Consider the following 20582-nt stretch of genomic DNA (forward strand, 5'->3'; position numbering starts at 1 on the left):
CATCATTCTAAGCTTTGAAATTTCATTAAGTGCTTGCCCTCCAAGCCCTTGTCCATCCTCTTGTTGTTCACAAAGTGTTTGAACTTGTCTCTCATTCTTAATCAATTAGTTTTACTATATTATTTGTCTAGCTCTTTTATTAAACTTTGCTCTGGTAGTCGCCTTCAGTTCCCACTGAAAATAAAAAATCTATTTCCTACTTACCATATGTTTTCCCTCAGTGTAGGAGAATGGCTATAGGCATTCAATGGGAACTTTACTTTGAAAAATGGTATGAAGACGATGTTGAATATAATCATATTTGATTGATTTTTTATGATTTGTATTCAACTTTGACTGTTGCTGTAGAGTACTTTTATTGGATTGCTTGTTATCTGTGGCTCTTCTAGAGAGTTTACATATGGTAAAAAGCTGCATTTTGCAAAACATGGAGATGCCGGGGATTGAACCCTTGTCCTCATATACGCACTCTACCACCGTGCTACATCCCCTATGAGATGCTATATATTTATGCACAAGTGATTGCAGCTTTACATTTCACTAGAGATTTACTACTTTTCAGTGTTATTAGGGACATCTTAGAGGATGGAAGTATAACCATTATACCATGCTTGACTTCAAGGACTTTATGGTTTTCATTGCTGATGAGAATTCCGAACATTGGAATGCTCTTAAAGTTCTCCATCAGAGAATGGTTTATCATCAGAATCCCCTACTTTTACTAATGAATGGTGTGGATATTGATCAAGTTTTGCTAACTAGAGGGCTTTCTTACATTCTGTTTGGTCATCAGTGTCAGAACTTAGTAGAAGAGCACAAAGGATGCATGCTATTACTGCCTCTTGGGCTAGCTAGCTAATGCTTCACCAGACAATCTAGCTACAGTTGATATGTTGTCATCAATCCATGCTTTGAAATTTCATTAAGTGCTTGCCCTCCAAGCCCATGTCCATCCTCTTTTTGTTCACAAAGTGTTTGAATATGTCTCTCAATCTTAATCAATTAGTTTTACTATATTATTTGTCTCGCTCTTTTATTAAACTTTGCTCAGGTAATCGCCTTCAGTTCCCACTGGAAATAAAAAATCTATTTCCTACTTACCATATGATTTCCCTCAGTGTAGGAGAATGGCAATAGGCATTCAATGGGAACTTTACTTTGAAAAATGGTATGAAGACGATGTTGAATATAATCATATTGGATTGATTTTTTATGATTTGTATTCAACTTTGACAATTGCTGTAGAATACTTTTATTGGATTGCTTGTTATCTGTGACTCTTCTACAGAGTTTACATATGGTAAAAAGCTGCATTTTGCAAAACATGGAGATGCCGGGGATTGAACCCGGGGCCTCATACATGCAAAGCATGCGCTCTACCACTGAGCTACATCCCCTATGAGCTGCTATATTTTTATACAAAAGTGATTGCAGCTTTACATTTCACTAGAGATTTACTACTTTTCAGTGTTATTAGGGACATCTTACAGGATGGAAGTATAACCATTATACCATGCTTGACTTCAAGGACTTTATGGTATTCATGGCTGATGAGAATGCAAGGAGATGCCCATTCCAAACATTGGAATGCTCTTAAAGTTCTCCATCAGAGACTGGTTTATCATCAGAATCCCCTACTTTTACTAATGAATGGTGTAGATATTGATCAAGTTTTGCTAACTAGAGGGCATTCGTACATTCTGATTGGTCATCAGTGTCAGAATTTAGTAGAAGGGCACAAAGGATGCATGCTATGACTGCCTCTTGTGCATTGCTAACTAATGCTTCACCAGACAATCTATCTAGAGTTGATATGTTGTCATCATTCCATGCTTTAAAATTTCATTAAGCGCTTGCCCTCCAAGCCCTTGTCCATCCTCTTTCTGTTCACAAAGTGTTTGAACTTGTCTCTCAATCTTAATCAATTAGTTTTACTATATTATTTGTCTCACTCTTTTATTAAACTTTGCTCAGGTAGTCGCCTTCAGTTCCCACTGAAAATAAAAAAAAATATTCCCTACTTTCCATATGTTTTCCCTCAGTGTATGAGAATGGCAATAGGCATTCAATGGGAACTTTACTTTGAAAAATGCTATGAAGAAGATGTTGAAAATAATCATATTTGATTGATTTTTTATGATTTGTATTCAACTTTGACTATTGCTGTAGATTACTTTTATTGGTTTGCTTGTTATCTGTGTCTCTTCTAGAGAGTTTACATATGGTAAAAAGCTGTATTTTGCAAAACATGGAGATGCCTGGGATTGAACCCGGGGCCTCCTACATGCAAAGCACTGAGCTACATCCCCTTAGAGCTGCTATTTTCTTATGCAAAAGTGATTGCAGCTTTACATTTCACTAGAGATTTACTACTTTTCAGTGTTATTAGGGACATCTTAGATTATGGAAGTATAACCATTAGACCATGCTTGACTTCAAGGACTTTATGGTTTTCATGGCTGATGAGAATGCAAGGAGATGCCCATTCCGAACATTGGAATGCTCTTAAAGTTCTCCATCAGAGACTGGTTTATCATCAGAATCCCCTACTTTTACTAATGAATGGTGGAGATATTGATCAAGTTTTGCTAACTAGAGGGCTTTCTTACATTCTGTTTGGTCATCAGTGTCAGAATTTAGTAGAAGGGCACAAGGGATGCATGCTATGACTGCCTCTTGGGCATTGCTAACTAATGCTTCACCAGACAATCTATGTAGAGTTGATATGTTGTTATCATTCCAAGCTTTGAAATTATATTAAGTGCTTGCCCTCCAAGCCCTTGTCCATCCTCTTTTTGTTCACAAAGTGTTTGAACTTGTCTCTCAATCTTAATCAATTAGTTTTACTATATTATTTGTCTCGCTCTTTTATTAAACTTTGCTCAGGTAGTCGCCTTCAGTTCCCACTGAAAATAAAAAATCTATTTCCTACTTACCATATGTTTTCCCTCAGTGTAGGAGAATGGCTATAGGCATTCAATGGGAACTTTACTTTGAAAAATGGTATGAAGACGATGTTGAATATAATCATATTCGATTGATTTTTTATGATCTGTATTCAACTTTGACTGTTGCTGTAGAGTACTTTTATTGGATTGCTTGTTATCTGTGGCTCTTCTAGAGAGTTTACATATGGTAAAAAGCTGCATTTTGCAAAACATGGAGATGCCGGGGATTGAACCCTGGGCCTCATACATGCAAAGCATGCGCTCTACCACTGAGCTACATCCCCTATGAGCTGCTATATTTTTATACAAAAGTGATTGCAGCTTTACTTTTCACTAGAAATTTACTACTTTTCAGTGTTATTAGAGACATCTTAGAGGATGGAAGTATTACCATGCTTGACTTCAAGGACTTTATGGTTTTCATGGCTGATGAGAATGCAAGGAGATGCCCATTCCAAACATTGGAATGCTCTTAAAGTTCTCCATCAGAGACTGGTTTATCATCAGAATCCCCTACTTTTACTAATGAATGGTGTAGATATTGATCAAGTTTTGCTAACTAGAGGGCATTCTTACATTCTGTTTGGTCATCAGTGTCAGAACTTAGTAGAAGGGCACAAAGGATGCATGCTATGACTGCCTCTTGGGCATTGCTAACTAATGCTTCACCAGACAATCTATCTAGAGTTGATATGTTGTCATAATTCCATGCTTTGAAATTTCATTAAGTGCTTGCCCTCCAAGCCCTTGTCCATCCTCTTTCTGTTCACAAAGTGTTTGAACTTGTCTCTCAATCTTAATCAATTAGTTTTACTATATTATTTGTCTCACTCTTTTATTAAACTTTGCTCAGGTAGTCGCCTTCAGTTCCCACTGAAAATAAAAAAAAATATTCCCTACTTTCCATATGTTTTCCCTCAGTGTAGGAGAATGGCAATAGGCATTCAATGGGAACTTTACTTTGAAAAATGGTATGAAGATGATGTTGAATATAATCATATTTGATTGATTTTTTATGATTTGTATTCAACTTTGACTGTTGCTGTAGAGTACTTTTATTGGATTGCTTGTTATCTGTGGCTCTTCTAGAGAGTTTACATATGGTAAAAAGCTGCATTTTGCAAAACATGGAGATGCCGGGGATTGAACCCTTGTCCTCATATATGCACTCTACCACCGAGCTACATCCCCTATGAGATGCTATATTTTTATGCACAAGTGATTACAGCTTTACATTTCACTAGAGATTTACTACTTTTCAGTGTTATTAGGGACATCTTAGAGGATGGAAGTATAACCATTATACCATGCTTGAACTTAGTAGAAGAGCACAAAGGATACATGCTATTACTGCCTCTTGGGCTAGCTAGCTAATGCTTCACCAGACAATCTAGCTACAGTTGATATGTTGTTATCAATCCATGCTTTGAAATTTCATTAAGTGCTTGCCCTCCAAGCCCATGTCCATCCTCTTTTTGTTCACAAAGTGTTTGAATATGTCTCTCAATCTTAATCAATTAGTTTTACTATATTATTTGTCTCGCTCTTTTATTAAACTTTGCTCAGGTAGTCACCTTCAGTTCCCACTGAAAATAAAAAATCTATTTCCTACTTACCATATGATTTCCCTCAGTGTAGGAGAATGGCAATAGGCATTCAATGGGAACTTTACTTTGAAAAATGGTATGAAGACGATGTTGAATATAATCATATTTGATTGATATTTTATGATTTGTTTTCAACTTTGACAATTGCTGTAGAGTACTTTTATTGGATTGCTTGTTATCTGTGACTCTTCTACAGAGTTTACTTATGGTAAAAAGCTGTATTTTGCAAAACATGGAGATGCCGGGGATTGAACCCAGGGCCTCATACATGCAAAACATCCGCTCTACCACTGAGCTACATCCCCTATGAGCTGCTATATTTTTATGCACAAGTGATTACAGCTTTACATTTCACTAGAGATTTACTACTTTTCAGTGTTATTAGGGACATCTTAGAGGATGGAAGTATAACCATTATACCATGCTTGACTTCAAGGACTTTATGGTTTTCATGGCTGATGAGAATGCAAGGAGATGCCCATTCCAAACATTGGAATGCTCTTAAAGTTCTCCATCAGAGACTGGTTTATCATCAGAATCCCCTACTTTTACTAATTAATGGTATAGATATTGATCAAGTTTTGCTAACTAGAGGGCATTCTTACATTCTGTTTGGTCATCAGTGTCAGAATTTAGTAGAAGGGCACAAAGGATGCATGCTATGACTGCCTCTTGGGCATTGCTAACTAATGCTTCACCAGACAATCTATCTAGAGTTGATATGTTGTCATCATTCCATGCTTTGAAATTTCATTAAGGGCTTGCCCTCCAAGCCCTTGTCCTTCCTCTTTCTGTTCACAAAGTGTTTGAACTTGTCTCTCAATCTTAATCAATTAGTTTTACTATATTATTTGTCTCGCTCTTTTATTAAACTTTGCTCAGGTAGTCGCCTTCAGTTCCCACAGAAAATAAAAAAAAAATATTTCCTACTTTCCATATGTTTTCCCTCAGTGTAGGAGAATGGCAATAGGCATTCAATGGGAACTTTACTTTGAAAAATGGTATGAAGAAGATGTTGAAAATAATCATATTTGATTGATTTTTTATGATTTGTATTCAACTTTGACTATTGCTGTAGATTACTTTTATTGGTTTGCTTGTTATCTGTGGCTCTTCTAGAGAGTTTACATATGGTAAAAAGCTGTATTTTGCAAAACATGGAGATGCCTGGGATTGAACCCGGGGCCTCCTACATGCAAAGCACTGAGCTACATCCCCTTAGAGCTGCTATTTTCTTATGCAAAAGTGATTGCAGCTTTACATTTCACTAGAGATTTACTACTTTTCAGTGTTATTAGGGACATCTTAGAGGATGGAAGTATAACCATTATACCATGCTTGACTTCAAGGACTTTATGGTTTTCATTGCTGATGAGAATGCAAGGAGATGCCCATTCCGAACATTGGAATTCTCTTAAAGTTCTCCATCAGAGACTGGTTTATCATCAGAATCCCCTACTTTTACTAATGAATGGTGTAGATATTGATCAAGTTTTGCTAAATAGAGGGCTTTCTTACATTCTGTTGGTCGTCAGTGTCAGAATTTAGTAGAAGAGCACAAAGGATGCATGCTATTACTGCCTCTTGGGCTAGCTAGCTAATGCTTCACCAGACAATCTAGCTACAGTTGATATGTTGTCATCAATCCATGCTTTGAAATTTCATTAAGTGCTTGCCCTCCAAGCCCATGTCCATCCTCTTTTTGTTCACAAAGTGTTTGAATATGTCTCTCAATCTTAATCAATTAGTTTTACTATATTATTTGTCTCGCTCTTTTATTAAACTTTGCTCAGGTAGTCACCAACAGTTCCCACTGAAAATAAAAAATCTATTTCCTACTTACCATATGATTTCCCTCAGTGTAGGAGAATGGCAATAGGCATTCAATGGGAACTTTACTTTGAAAAATGGTATGAAGACGATGTTGAATATAATCATATTTGATTGATATTTTATGATTTGTATTCAACTTTGACAATTGCTGTAGAGTACTTTTATTGGATTGCTTGTTATCTGTGACTTTTCTACAGAGTTTACATATGGGAAAAAGCTGTATTTTGCAAAATATGGGGATGCCGGGGATTGAACCCAGGGCCTCATACATGCAAAGCATGCGCTCTACCACTGAGCTACATCCGCTATGAGCTGCTATATTTTTAATACAAAAGTGATTGCAGCTTTACATTTCACTAGAGATTTACTACTTTTCTGTGTTATTAGGGACATCTTAGAGGATGGAAGTATAACCATTATACCATGCTTGACTTCAAGGACTTTATGGTTTTCATGGCTGATGAGAATGCAAGGAGATGCCCATTCCGAACATTGGAATTCTCTTAAAGTTCTCCATCAGAGACTGGTTTATCATCAGAATCCCCTACTTTTACTAATGAATGGTGTAGATATTGATCAAGTTTTGCTAACTAGAGGGCTTTCTTACATTCTGTTGGTCATCAGTGTCAGAATTTAGTAGAAGGGCACAAAGGATGCATGCTATGACAGCCTCTTGGGCATTGCTAACTAATGCTTCACCAGACAATCTATCTAGAATTGATATGTTGTCATCATTCCATGCTTTGAAATTTCATTAAGTGCTTGCCCTCCAAGCCCTTGTCCATCCTCTTTTTGTTCACAAAGTGTTTAAACTTGTCTCTCAATCTTAATCAATTAGTTTTACTATATTATTTGTCTCGCTCTTTTATTAAACTTTGCTCAGGTAGTCGCCTTCAGTTCCCACTGAAAATAAAAAATCTATTTCCTACTTACCATATGTTTTCCCTCAGTGTAGGAGAATGGCTATAGGCATTCAATGGGAACTTTACTTTGAAAAATGGTATGAAGACGATGTTGAATATAATCATATTTGATTAATTTTTTATGATTTGTAATCAACTTTGACTGTTGCTGTAGAGTACTTTTATTGGATTGCTTGTTATCTGTGGCTCTTCTAGAGAGTTTACATATGGTAAAAAGCTGCATTTTGCAAAACATGGAGATGCCGGGGATTGAACCCTGGGCCTCATACATGCAAAGCATGCGCTCTACCACTGAGCTACATCCCCTATGAGCTGCTATATTTTTATACAAAAGTGATTGCAGCTTTACTTTTCACTAGAAATTTACTACTTTTCAGTGTTATTAGAGACATCTTAGAGGATGGAAGTATTACCATTATACCATGCTTGACTTCAAGGACTTTATGGTTTTCATGGCTGATGAGAATGCAAGGAGATGCCCATTCCAAACTTTGGAATGCTCTTAAAGTTCTCCATCAGAGACTGGTTTATCATCAGAATCCCCTACTTTTACTAATGAATGGTGTAGATATTGATCAAGTTTTGCTAACTAGAGGGCATTCTTACATTCTGTTTGGTCATCAGTGTCAGAACTTAGTAGAAGGGCACAAAGGATGCATGCTATGACTGCCTCTTGGGCATTGCTAACTAATGCTTCACCAGACAATCTATCTAGAGTTGATATGTTGTCATAATTCCATGCTTTGAAATTTCATTAAGTGCTTGCCCTCCAAGCCCTTGTCCATCCTCTTTCTGTTCACAAAGTGTTTGAACTTGTCTCTCAATCTTAATCAATTAGTTTTACTATATTATTTGTCTCACTCTTTTATTAAACTTTGCTCAGGTAGTCGCCTTCAGTTCCCACTGAAAATAAAAAAAAATATTCCCTACTTTCCATATGTTTTCCCTCAGTGTAGGAGAATGGCAATAGGCATTCAATGGGAACTTTACTTTGAAAAATGGTATGAAGATGATGTTGAATATAATCATATTTGATTGATTTTTTATGATTTGTATTCAACTTTGACTATTGCTGTAGATTACTTTTATTGGTTTGCTTGTTATCTGTGGCTCTTCTAGAGAGTTTACATATGGTAAAAAGCTGTATTTTGCAAAACATGGAGATGCCTGGGATTGAACCCGGGGCCTCCTACATGCAAAGCACTGAGCTACATCCCCTTAGAGCTGCTATTTTCTTATGCAAAAGTGATTGCAGCTTTACATTTCACTAGAGATTTACTACTTTTCAGTGTTATTAGGGACATCTTAGAGGATGGAAGTATAACCATTATACCATGTTTGACTTCAAGGACTTTATGGTTTTCATTGCTGATGAGAATGCAAGGAGATGCCCATTCCGAACATTGGAATGCTCTTAAAGTTCTCCATCAGAGACTGGTTTATCATCAGAATCCCCTACTTTTACTAATGAATGGTGTAGATATTGATCAAGTTTTGCTAAATAGAGGGCTTTCTTACATTCTGTTGGTCATCAGTGTCAGAATTTAGTAGAAGGGCACAAGGGATGCATGCTATGACTGCCTCTTGGGCATTGCTAACTAATGCTTCACCAGACAATCTATGTAGAGTTGATATGTTGTTATCATTCCAAGCTTTGAAATTATATTAAGTGCTTGCCCTCCAAGCCCTTGTCCATCCTCTTTTTGTTCACAAAGTGTTTGAACTTGTCTCTCAATCTTAATCAATTAGTTTTACTATATTATTTGTCTCGCTCTTTTATTAAACTTTGCTCAGGTAGTCGCCTTCAGTTCCCACTGAAAATAAAAAATCTATTTCCTACTTACCATATGTTTTCCCTCAGTGTAGGAGAATGGCTATAGGCATTCAATGGGAACTTTACTTTGAAAAATGGTATGAAGACGATGTTGAATATAATCATATTCGATTGATTTTTTATGATCTGTATTCAACTTTGACTGTTGCTGTAGAGTACTTTTATTGGATTGCTTGTTATCTGTGGCTCTTCTAGAGAGTTTACATATGGTAAAAAGCTGCATTTTGCAAAACATGGAGATGCCGGGGATTGAACCCTTGTCCTCATATATGTACTCTACCACCGAGCTACATCCCCTATGAGATGCTATATTTTTATGCACAAGTGATTGCAGCTTTACATTTCACTAGAGATTTACTACTTTTCAGTGTTATTAGGGACATCTTAGAGGATGGAAGTATAACCATTATACCATGCTTGACTTCAAGGACTTTATGGTTTTCATTGCTGATGAGAATGCAAGTAGATGCCCATTCTGAACATTGGAATGCTCTTAAAGTTCTCCATCAGAGAATGGTTTATCATCAGAATCCCCTACTTTTACTAATGAATGGTGTGGATATTGATCAAGTTTTGCTAACTAGAGGGCTTTCTTACATTCTGTTGGTCATCAGTGTCAGAACTTAGTAGAAGAGCACAAAGGATGCATGCTATTACTGCCTCTTGGGCTAGCTAGCTAATGCTTCACCAGACAATCTAGCTACAGTTGATATGTTGTCATCAATCCATGCTTTGAAATTTCATTAAGTGCTTGCCCTCCAAGCCCATGTCCATCCTCTTTTTGTTCACAAAGTGTTTGAATATGTCTCTCAATCTTAATCAATTAGTTTTACTATATTATTTGTCTCGCTCTTTTATTAAACTTTGCTCAGGTAGTCGCCTTCAGTTCCCACAGAAAATAAAAAAAAAATATTTCCTACTTTCCATATGTTTTCCCTCAGTGTATGAGAATGGCAATAGGCAATCAATGGGAACTTTACTTTGAAAAATGGTATGAAGAAGATGTTGAAAATAATCATATTTGATTGATTTTTTATGATTTGTATTCAACTTTGACTATTGCTGTAGATTACTTTTATTGGTTTGCTTGTTATCTGTGGCTCTTCTAGAGAGTTTACATATGGTAAAAAGCTGTATTTTGCAAAACATGGAGATGCCTGGGATTGAACCCGGGGCCTCCTACATGCAAAGCACTGAGCTACATCCCCTTAGAGCTGCTATTTTCTTATGCAAAAGTGATTGCAGCTTTACATTTCACTAGAGATTTACTACTTTTCAGTGTTATTAGGGACATCTTAGAGGATGGAAGTATAACCATTATACCATGCTTGACTTCAAGGACTTTATGGTTTTCATTGCTGATGAGAATGCAAGGAGATGCCCATTCCGAACATTGGAATGCTCTTAAAGTTCTCCATCAGAGACTGGTTTATCATCAGAATCCCCTACTTTTACTAATGAATGGTGTAGATATTGATCAAGTTTTGCTAAATAGAGGGCTTTCTTACATTCTGTTGGTCATCAGTGTCAGAATTTAGTAGAAGGGCACAAAGGATGCATGCTATGACTGCCTCTTGGGCATAGCTAACTAATGCTTCACCAGACAATCTATCTAGAGTTGATATGTTGTCATCATTCCATTCTTTGAAATTTCATTAAGTGCTTGCCCTCCAAGCCCTTGTCCATCCTCTTTTTGTTCACAAAGTGTTTGAACTTTTCTCTCAATCTTAATCAATTAGTTTTACTATATTATTTGTCTCGCTCTTTTATTAAACTTTGCTCAGGTAGTCGCCTTCAGTTCCCACTGAAAATAAAAAATCTATTTCCTACTTACCATATGTTTTCCCTCAGTGTAGGCGAATGGCTATAGGCATTCAATGGGAACTTTACTTTGAAAAATGGTATGAAGACGATGTTGAATATAATCATATTTGATTAATTTTTTATGATTTGTATTCAACTTTGACTGTTGCTGTAGAGTACTTTTATTGGATTGCTTGTTATCTGTGGCTCTTCTAGAGAGTTTACATATGGTAAAAAGCTGCATTTTGCAAAACATGGAGATGCCGGGGATTGAACCCTGGGCCTCATACATGCAAAGCATGCGCTCTACCACTGAGCTACATCCCCTATGAGCTGCTATATTTTTATACAAAAGTGATTGCAGCTTTACTTTTCACTAGAAATTTACTACTTTTCAGTGTTATTAGAGACATCTTAGAGGATGGAAGTATTACCATGCTTGACTTCAAGGACTTTATGGTTTTCATGGCTGATGAGAATGCAAGGAGATGCCCATTCCAAACATTGGAATGCTCTTAAAGTTCTCCATCAGAGACTGGTTTATCATCAGAATCCCCTACTTTTACTAATGAATGGTGTAGATATTGATCAAGTTTTGCTAACTAGAGGGCATTCTTACATTCTGTTTGGTCATCAGTGTCAGAACTTAGTAGAAGGGCACAAAGGATGCATGCTATGACTGCCTCTTGGGCATTGCTAACTAATGCTTCACCAGACAATCTATCTAGAGTTGATATGTTGTCATAATTCCATGCTTTGAAATTTCATTAAGTGCTTGCCCTCCAAGCCCTTGTCCATCCTCTTTCTGTTCACAAAGTGTTTGAACTTGTCTCTCAATCTTAATCAATTAGTTTTACTATATTATTTGTCTCACTCTTTTATTAAACTTTGCTCAGGTAGTCGCCTTCAGTTCCCACTGAAAATAAAAAAAAATATTCCCTACTTTCCATATGTTTTCCCTCAGTGTAGGAGAATGGCAATAGGCATTCAATGGGAACTTTACTTTGAAAAATGGTATGAAGATGATGTTGAATATAATCATATTTGATTGATTTTTTATGATTTGTATTCAACTTTGACTGTTGCTGTAGAGTACTTTTATTGGATTGCTTGTTATCTGTGGCTCTTCTAGAGAGTTTACATATGGTAAAAAGCTGCATTTTGCAAAACATGGAGATGCCGGGGATTGAACCCTTGTCCTCATATATGCACTCTACCACCGAGCTACATCCCCTATGAGATGCTATATTTTTATGCACAAGTGATTGCATCTTTACATTTCACTAGAGATTGACTACTTTTCAGTGTTATTAGGGACATCTTAGAGGATGGAAGTATAACCATTATACCATGCTTGAACTTAGTAGAAGAGCACAAAGGATACATGCTATTACTGCCTCTTGGGCTAGCTAGCTAATGCTTCACCAGACAATCTAGCTACAGTTGATATGTTGTTATCAATCCATGCTTTGAAATTTCATTAAGTGCTTGCCCTCCAAGCCCATGTCCATCCTCTTTTTGTTCACAAAGTGTTTGAATATGTCTCTCAATCTTAATCAATTAGTTTTACTATATTATTTGTCTCGCTCTTTTATTAAACTTTGCTCAGGTAGTCACCTTCAGTTCCCACTGAAAATAAAAAATCTATTTCCTACTTACCATATGATTTCCCTCAGTGTAGGAGAATGGCAATAGGCATTCAATGGGAACTTTACTTTGAAAAATGGTATGAAGACGATGTTGAATATAATCATATTTGATTGATATTTTATGATTTGTTTTCAACTTTGACAATTGCTGTAGAGTACTTTTATTGGATTGCTTGTTATCTGTGACTCTTCTACAGAGTTTACTTATGGTAAAAAGCTGTATTTTGCAAAACATGGAGATGCCGGGGATTGAACCCAGGGCCTCATACATGCAAAACATCCGCTCTACCACTGAGCTACATCCCCTATGAGCTGCTATATTTTTATGCACAAGTGATTACAGCTTTACATTTCACTAGAGATTTACTACTTTTCAGTGTTATTAGGGACATCTTAGAGGATGGAAGTATAACCATTATACCATGCTTGACTTCAAGGACTTTATGGTTTTCATGGCTGATGAGAATGCAAGGAGATGCCCATTCCAAACATTGGAATGCTCTTAAAGTTCTCCATCAGAGACTGGTTTATCATCAGAATCCCCTACTTTTACTAATTAATGGTATAGATATTGATCAAGTTTTGCTAACTAGAGGGCATTCTTACATTCTGTTTGGTCATCAGTGTCAGAATTTAGTAGAAGGGCACAAAGGATGCATGCTATGACTGCCTCTTGGGCATTGCTAACTAATGCTTCACCAGACAATCTATCTAGAGTTGATATGTTGTCATCATTCCATGCTTTGAAATTTCATTAAGGGCTTGCCCTCCAAGCCCTTGTCCTTCCTCTTTCTGTTCACAAAGTGTTTGAACTTGTCTCTCAATCTTAATCAATTAGTTTTACTATATTATTTGTCTCGCTCTTTTATTAAACTTTGCTCAGGTAGTCGCCTTCAGTTCCCACAGAAAATAAAAAAAACTATTCCCTACTTTCCATATGTTTTCCCTCAGTGTAGGAGAATGGCTATAGGCATTCAATGGGAACTTTACTTTGAAAAATGGTATGAAGAAGATGTTGAAAATAATCATATTTGATTGATTTTTTATGATTTGTATTCAACTTTGACTATTGCTGTAGATTACTTTTATTGGTTTGCTTGTTATCTGTGGCTCTTCTAGAGAGTTTACATATGGTAAAAAGCTGTATTTTGCAAAACATGGAGATGCCTGGGATTGAACCCGGGGCCTCCTACATGCAAAGCACTGAGCTACATCCCCTTAGAGCTGCTATTTTCTTATGCAAAAGTGATTGCAGCTTTACATTTCACTAGAGATTTACTACTTTTCAGTGTTATTAGGGACATCTTAGAGGATGGAAGTATAACCATTATACCATGCTTGACTTCAAGGACTTTATGGTTTTCATTGCTGATGAGAATGCAAGGAGATGCCCATTCCGAACATTGGAATGCTCTTAAAGTTCTCCATCAGAGACTGGTTTATCATCAGAATCCCCTACTTTTACTAATGAATGGTGTAGATATTGATCAAGTTTTGCTAAATAGAGGGCTTTCTTACATTCTGTTGGTCGTCAGTGTCAGAATTTAGTAGAAGAGCACAAAGGATGCATGCTATTACTGCCTCTTGGGCTAGCTAGCTAATGCTTCACCAGACAATCTAGCTACAGTTGATATGTTGTCATCAATCCATGCTTTGAAATTTCATTAAGTGCTTGCCCTCCAAGCCCATGTCCATCCTCTTTTTGTTCACAAAGTGTTTGAATATGTCTCTCAATCTTAATCAATTAGTTTTACTATATTATTTGTCTCGCTCTTTTATTAAACTTTGCTCAGGTAGTCACCAACAGTTCCCACTGAAAATAAAAAATCTATTTCCTACTTACCATATGATTTCCCTCAGTGTAGGAGAATGGCAATAGGCATTCAATGGGAACTTTACTTTGAAAAATGGTATGAAGACGATGTTGAATATAATCATATTTGATTGATATTTTATGATTTGTATTCAACTTTGACAATTGCTGTAGAGTACTTTTATTGGATTGCTTGTTATCTGTGACTTTTCTACAGAGTTTACATATGGGAAAAAGCTGTATTTTGCAAAATATGGGGATGCCGGGGATTGAACCCAGGGCCTCATACATGCAAAGCATGCGCTCTACCACTGAGCTACATCCGCTATGAGCTGCTATATTTTTAATACAAAAGTGATTGCAGCTTTACATTTCACTAGAGATTTACTACTTTTCTGTGTTATTAGGGACATCTTAGAGGATGGAAGTATAACCATTATACCATGCTTGACTTCAAGGACTTTATGGTTTTCATGGCTGATGAGAATGCAAGGAGATGCCCATTCCGAACATTGGAATGCTCTTAAAGTTCTCCATCAGAGACTGGTTTATCATCAGAATCCCCTACTTTTACTAATGAATGGTGTAGATATTGATCAAGTTTTGCTAACTAGAGGGCTTTCTTACATTCTGTTGGTTATCAGTGTCAGAATTTAGTAGAAGGGCACAAAGGATGCATGCTATGACAGCCTCTTGGGCATTGCTAACTAATGCTTCACCAGACAATCTATCTAGAATTGATATGTTGTCATCATTCCATGCTTTGAAATTTCATTAAGTGCTTGCCCTCCAAGCCCTTGTCCATCCTCTTTTTGTTCACAAAGTGTTTAAACTTGTCTCTCAATCTTAATCAATTAGTTTTACTATATTATTTGTCTCGCTCTTTTATTAAACTTTGCTCAGGTAGTCGCCTTCAGTTCCCACTGAAAATAAAAAATCTATTTCCTACTTACCATATGTTTTCCCTCAGTGTAGGAGAATGGCTATAGGCATTCAATGGGAACTTTACTTTGAAAAATGGTATGAAGACGATGTTGAATATAATCATATTTGATTAATTTTTTATGATTTGTAATCAACTTTGACTGTTGCTGTAGAGTACTTTTATTGGATTGCTTGTTATCTGTGGCTCTTCTAGAGAGTTTACATATGGTAAAAAGCTGCATTTTGCAAAACATGGAGATGCCGGGGATTGAACCCTGGGCCTCATACATGCAAAGCATGCGCTCTACCACTGAGCTACATCCCCTATGAGCTGCTATATTTTTATACAAAAGTGATTGCAGCTTTACTTTTCACTAGAAATTTACTACTTTTCAGTGTTATTAGAGACATCTTAGAGGATGGAAGTATTACCATTATACCATGCTTGACTTCAAGGACTTTATGGTTTTCATGGCTGATGAGAATGCAAGGAGATGCCCATTCCAAACATTGGAATGCTCTTAAAGTTCTCCATCAGAGACTGGTTTATCATCAGAATCCCCTACTTTTACTAATGAATGGTGTAGATATTGATCAAGTTTTGCTAACTAGAGGGCATTCTTACATTCTGTTTGGTCATCAGTGTCAGAACTTAGTAGAAGGGCACAAAGGATGCATGCTATGACTGCCTCTTGGGCATTGCTAACTAATGCTTCACCAGACAATCTATCTAGAGTTGATATGTTGTCATAATTCCATGCTTTGAAATTTCATTAAGTGCTTGCCCTCCAAGCCCTTGTCCATCCTCTTTCTGTTCACAAAGTGTTTGAACTTGTCTCTCAATCTTAATCAATTAGTTTTACTATATTATTTGTCTCACTCTTTTATTAAACTTTGCTCAGGTAGTCGCCTTCAGTTCCCACTGAAAATAAAAAAAAATATTCCCTACTTTCCATATGTTTTCCCTCAGTGTAGGAGAATGGCAATAGGCATTCAATGGGAACTTTACTTTGAAAAATGGTATGAAGATGATGTTGAATATAATCATATTTGATTGATTTTTTATGATTTGTATTCAACTTTGACTATTGCTGTAGATTACTTTTATTGGTTTGCTTGTTATCTGTGGCTCTTCTAGAGAGTTTACATATGGTAAAAAGCTGTATTTTGCAAAACATGGAGATGCCTGGGATTGAACCCGGGGCCTCCTACATGCAAAGCACTGAGCTACATCCCCTTAGAGCTGCTATTTTCTTATGCAAAAGTGATTGCAGCTTTACATTTCACTAGAGATTTACTACTTTTCAGTGTTATTAGGGACATCTTAGAGGATGGAAGTATAACCATTATACCATGTTTGACTTCAAGGACTTTATGGTTTTCATTGCTGATGAGAATGCAAGGAGATGCCCATTCCGAACATTGGAATGCTCTTAAAGTTCTCCATCAGAGACTGGTTTATCATCAGAATCCCCTACTTTTACTAATGAATGGTGTAGATATTGATCAAGTTTTGCTAAATAGAGGGCTTTCTTACATTCTGTTGGTCATCAGTGTCAGAATTTAGTAGAAGGGCACAAAGGATGCATGCTATGACTGCCTCTTGGGCATTGCTAACTAATGCTTCACCAGACAATCTATCTAGAGTTGATATGTTGTCATCATTCCATTCTTTGAAATTTCATTAAGTGCTTGCCCTCCAAGCCCTTGTCCATCCTCTTTTTGTTCACAAAGTGTTTACACTTGTCTCTCAATCTTAATCAATTAGTTTTACTATATTATTTGTCTCGCTCTTTTATTAAACTTTGCTCAGGTAGTCGCCTTCAGTTCCCACTGAAAATAAAAAATCTATTTCCCACTTACCATATGTTTTCCCTCAGTGTCGGAGAATGGCTATAGGCATTCAATGGGAACTTTACTTTGAAAAATGGTATGAAGACGATGTTGAATATAATCATATTTGATTGATTTTTTATGATTTGTATTCAACTTTGACTGTTGCTGTCGAGTACTTTTATTGGATTGTTTGTTATCTGTGGCTCTTCTAGAGAGTTTACATATGGTAAAAAGCTGCATTTTGCAAAACATGGAGATGCCGGGGATTGAACCCAGGGCCTCATACATGCAAAGCATGCCCTCTACCACTGAGCTACATCCCCTATGAGCTGCTAAATTTTTATACAAAAGTGATTGCAGCGTTACTTTTCACTAGAAATTTACTACTTTTCAGTGTTATTAGAGACATCTTAGAGGATGGAAGTATAACTATTATACCATGCTTGACTTCAAGGACTTTATGGTTTTCATGGCTGATGAGAATGCAAGGAGATGCCCATTCCAAACATTGGAATGCTCTTAAAGTTCTCCATCAGAGACTGGTTTATCATCAGAATCCCCTACTTTTACTAATGAATGGTGTAGATATTGATCAAGTTTTGCTATCTAGAGGGCATTCTTACATTCTGTTTGGTCATCAGTGTCAGAATTTAGTAGAAGGGCACAAAGGATGCATGCTATGATTGCCTCTTGGGCATTGCTAACTAATGCTTCACCAGACAATCTATCTAGAGTTGATATGTTGTCATCATTCCATGCTTTGAAATTTCATTAAGTGCTTGCCCTCCAAGCCCTTGTCCATCCTCTTTCTGTTCACAAAGTGTTTGAACTTGTCTCTCAATCTTAATCAATTAGTTTTACTATATCATTTGTCTCACTCTTTTATTAAACTTTGCTCAGGTAGTCGCCTTCAGTTCCCACTGAAAATAAAAAAAACTATTCCCTACTTTCCATATGTTTTCCCTCAGTGTAGGAGAATGGCAATAGGCATTCAATGGGAACTTTACTTTGAAAAATGGTATGAAGAAGATGTTGAAAATAATCATATTTGATTGATTTTTTATGATTTGTATTCAACTTTGACTATTGCTGTAGATTACTTTTATTGGTTTGCTTGTTATCTGTGTCTCTTCTAGAGAGTTTACATATGGTAAAAAGCTGTATTTTGCAAAACATGGAGATGCCTGGGATTGAACCCGGGGCCTCCTACATGCAAAGCACTGAGCTACATCCCCTTAGAGCTGCTATTTTCTTATGCAAAAGTGATTGCAGCTTTACATTTCACTAGAGATTTACTACTTTTCAGTGTTATTAGGGACATCTTAGAGGATGGAAGTATAACCATTATACCATGCTTGACTTCAAGGACTTTATGGTTTTCATGGCTGATGAGAATGCAAGGAGATGCCCATTCCGAACATTGGAATGCTCTTAAAGTTCTCCATCAGAGACTGGTTTATCATCAGAATCCCCTACTTTTACTAATGAATGGTGTAGATATTGATCAAGTTTTGCTAACTAGAGTGCTTTCTTACATTCTGTTGGTCATCAGTGTCAGAATTTAGTAGAAGGGCACAAAGGATGCATGCTATGACTGCCTCTTGGGCATTGCTAACTAATGCTTCACCAGACAATCTATCTAGAGTTGATATGTTGTCATCATTCCATGCTTTGCAATTTCATTAAGTGCTTGCCCTCCAAGCCCTTGTCCATCCTCTTTTTGTTCACAAAGTGTTTAAACTTGTCTCTCAATCTTAGTCAATTAGTTTTACTATATTATTTGTCTCGCTCTTTTATTAAACTTTGCTCAGGTAGTCGCCTTCAGTTCCCACTGAAAATAAATAATCTATTTCCTACTTACCATATGTTTTCCCTCAGTGTCGGAGAATGGCTATAGGCATTCAATGGGAACTTTACTTTTTAAAATGGTATGAAGACGATGTTGAATATAATCATATTTGATTGATTTTTTATGATTTGTATTCAACTTTGACTGTTGCTGTAGAGTACTTTTATTGGATTGCTTGTTATCTGTGGCTCTTCTAGAGAGTTTACATATGGTAAAAAGCTGCATTTTGCAAAACATGGAGATGCCGGAGATTGAACCCGGGGCCTCATACATGCAAAGCATGCGCTCTACCACTGAGCTACATCCCCTATGAGCTGCTATAGTTTTATACAAAAGTGATTGCAGCTTTACTTTTCACTAGAAATTTACTACTTTTCAGTGTTATTAGAGACATCTTAGAGGATGGAAGTATAACCATTATACCATGCTTGACTTCAAGGACTTTATGGTTTTCATGGCTGATGAGAATGCAAGGAGATGCCCATTCCAAACATTGGAATGCTCTTAAAGTTCTCCATCAGAGACTGGTTTATCATCAGAATCCCCTACTTTTACTAATGAATGGTGTAGATATTGATCAAGTTTTGCTAACTAGAGGGCATTCTTACATTCTGTTTGGTCATCAGTGTCAGAATTTAGTAGAAGGGCACAAAGGATGCATGCTATGACTGCCTCTTGGGCATTGCTAACTAATGCTTCACCAGACAATCTATCTAGAGTTGATATGTTGTCATCATTCCATGCTTTGAAATTTCATTAAGTGCTTGCCCTCCAAGCCCTTGTCCATCCTCTTTCTGTTCACAAAGTGTTTGAACTTGTCTCTCAATCTTAATCAATTAGTTTTACTATATCATTTGTCTCACTCGTTTATTAAACTTTGCTCAGGTAGTCGCCTTCAGTTCCCACTGAAAATAAAAAAAACTATTCCCTACTTTCCATATGTTTTCCCTCAGTGTAGGAGAATGGCAATAGGCATTCAATGGGAACTTTACTTTGAAAAATGGTATGAAGAAGATGTTGAAAATAATCATATTTGATTGATTTTTTATGATTTGTATTCAACTTTGACTATTGCTGTAGATTACTTTTATTGGTTTGCTTGTTATCTGTGTCTCTTCTAGAGAGTTTACATATGGTAAAAAGCTGTATTTTGCAAAACATGGAGATGCCTGGGATTGAACCCGGGGCCTCCTACATGCAAAGCACTGAGCTACATCCCCTTAGAGCTGCTATTTTCTTATGCAAAAGTGATTGCAGCTTTACATTTCACTAGAGATTTACTACTTTTCAGTGTTATTAGGGACATCTTAGAGGATGGAAGTATAACCATTATACCATGCTTGACTTCAAGGACTTTATGGTTTTCATGGCAAATGAGAATGCAAGGAGATGCCCATTCCGAACATTGGAATGCTCTTAAAGTTCTCCATCAGAGACTGGTTTATCATCAGAATCCCATACTTTTACTAATGAATGGTGTAGATATTGATCAAGTTTTGCTAACTAGAGGGCTTTCTTACATTCTGTTTGGTCATCAGTGTCAGAACTTAGTAGAAGGGCAAA

The 20582-nt window shown here is 36.7% G+C and overlaps 11 non-coding genes across 11 annotated transcripts; all 11 read right to left on the reverse strand.

Annotated features, from left to right (window-relative positions):
- Positions 1 to 1325: 1325 nt before the first annotated feature.
- TRNAA-UGC (transfer RNA alanine (anticodon UGC)) lies at positions 1326 to 1397 on the reverse strand. The gene has a single exon. It is a non-coding gene; the product is annotated as a tRNA-Ala (tRNA).
- Positions 1398 to 3160: 1763 nt separating this feature from the next.
- On the reverse strand, positions 3161 to 3232 carry TRNAA-UGC (transfer RNA alanine (anticodon UGC)). The gene has a single exon. It is a non-coding gene; the product is annotated as a tRNA-Ala (tRNA).
- Positions 3233 to 4788: 1556 nt separating this feature from the next.
- Positions 4789 to 4860, reverse strand: TRNAA-UGC (transfer RNA alanine (anticodon UGC)). Its single transcript has one exon. It is a non-coding gene; the product is annotated as a tRNA-Ala (tRNA).
- Positions 4861 to 6622: 1762 nt separating this feature from the next.
- TRNAA-UGC (transfer RNA alanine (anticodon UGC)) lies at positions 6623 to 6694 on the reverse strand. Its single transcript has one exon. It is a non-coding gene; the product is annotated as a tRNA-Ala (tRNA).
- Positions 6695 to 7545: 851 nt separating this feature from the next.
- Positions 7546 to 7617, reverse strand: TRNAA-UGC (transfer RNA alanine (anticodon UGC)). The gene has a single exon. It is a non-coding gene; the product is annotated as a tRNA-Ala (tRNA).
- A 3586-nt stretch (positions 7618 to 11203) lies between these two features.
- On the reverse strand, positions 11204 to 11275 carry TRNAA-UGC (transfer RNA alanine (anticodon UGC)). The gene has a single exon. It is a non-coding gene; the product is annotated as a tRNA-Ala (tRNA).
- Positions 11276 to 12831: 1556 nt separating this feature from the next.
- TRNAA-UGC (transfer RNA alanine (anticodon UGC)) lies at positions 12832 to 12903 on the reverse strand. Its single transcript has one exon. It is a non-coding gene; the product is annotated as a tRNA-Ala (tRNA).
- Positions 12904 to 14664: 1761 nt separating this feature from the next.
- On the reverse strand, positions 14665 to 14736 carry TRNAA-UGC (transfer RNA alanine (anticodon UGC)). Its single transcript has one exon. It is a non-coding gene; the product is annotated as a tRNA-Ala (tRNA).
- Positions 14737 to 15587: 851 nt separating this feature from the next.
- Positions 15588 to 15659, reverse strand: TRNAA-UGC (transfer RNA alanine (anticodon UGC)). The gene has a single exon. It is a non-coding gene; the product is annotated as a tRNA-Ala (tRNA).
- Positions 15660 to 17421: 1762 nt separating this feature from the next.
- On the reverse strand, positions 17422 to 17493 carry TRNAA-UGC (transfer RNA alanine (anticodon UGC)). The gene has a single exon. It is a non-coding gene; the product is annotated as a tRNA-Ala (tRNA).
- A 1762-nt stretch (positions 17494 to 19255) lies between these two features.
- Positions 19256 to 19327, reverse strand: TRNAA-UGC (transfer RNA alanine (anticodon UGC)). The gene has a single exon. It is a non-coding gene; the product is annotated as a tRNA-Ala (tRNA).
- Positions 19328 to 20582: the final 1255 nt, after the last annotated feature.

This window comes from Taudactylus pleione, unplaced genomic scaffold (assembly GCF_031769625.1).
Source record: "Taudactylus pleione unplaced genomic scaffold, aTauple2 ptg000070l, whole genome shotgun sequence".
Taxonomy (NCBI): domain Eukaryota; kingdom Metazoa; phylum Chordata; class Amphibia; order Anura; family Myobatrachidae; genus Taudactylus; species Taudactylus pleione.